Here is a 678-nt window from a genome sequence, read left to right on the forward strand (position 1 = left end):
TGTTATTAATTTAATTTATGATAAATTTAAATAAATATAATGTATGTATGATGGTAATAATTTAATAAAAGGAAAAAAAGGAAAAAAAAACTTTTAAAAAAATTCTAGACGCTTTTTGCTGACACGCATAAACGCAAGACAACAAAAAACGTTACTAAATCTTAGTATGTGGATATGTAAAAGCGTCGCTAAAAACTACACAAAGTTGGGATAATGCGCGAAATAAGTATTTGACGACACTTCGTATATAAGTTAGGACGCATTTTTAGATATTCTCGACGCTTTTTTGTGTCCCTCAAAATTTTCGACTCACGTATTCTCGACGCTTTTAAGCAGCGTCGAGAATTATTTTTGCGACACTTTTTAGCGTCGAAAAAAGGTCTAAAAAGCGTCCAAAAAACACACTTTTTGTAGTTGTGAATATCCCGGTGGAAATCATGTGTTCGTTTTTAAGTGTGATTGGTATGATGTTCAACATAAGGGTAGAGGGTATAAAGTGGATGAATTTGATATAACCAGTGTCTGAAGTGACTTATCTTTATCAACTCAAGAACCCTTTGTATTAGAATCACAAGTGGAACACGTGTTTTATGTTCCAGAACCTAGGAAAAATAAGTGGCTAGCTGCTATAAAGACAAAGCCTCGAGATTTATACAATTTTCCTGAAATGGAGACCGA

Source organism: Chenopodium quinoa, unplaced genomic scaffold (genome assembly GCF_001683475.1).
Source record: "Chenopodium quinoa cultivar QQ74 unplaced genomic scaffold, ASM168347v1, whole genome shotgun sequence".
In the NCBI taxonomy this organism is placed as follows: Eukaryota; Viridiplantae; Streptophyta; class Magnoliopsida; order Caryophyllales; family Amaranthaceae; genus Chenopodium; species Chenopodium quinoa.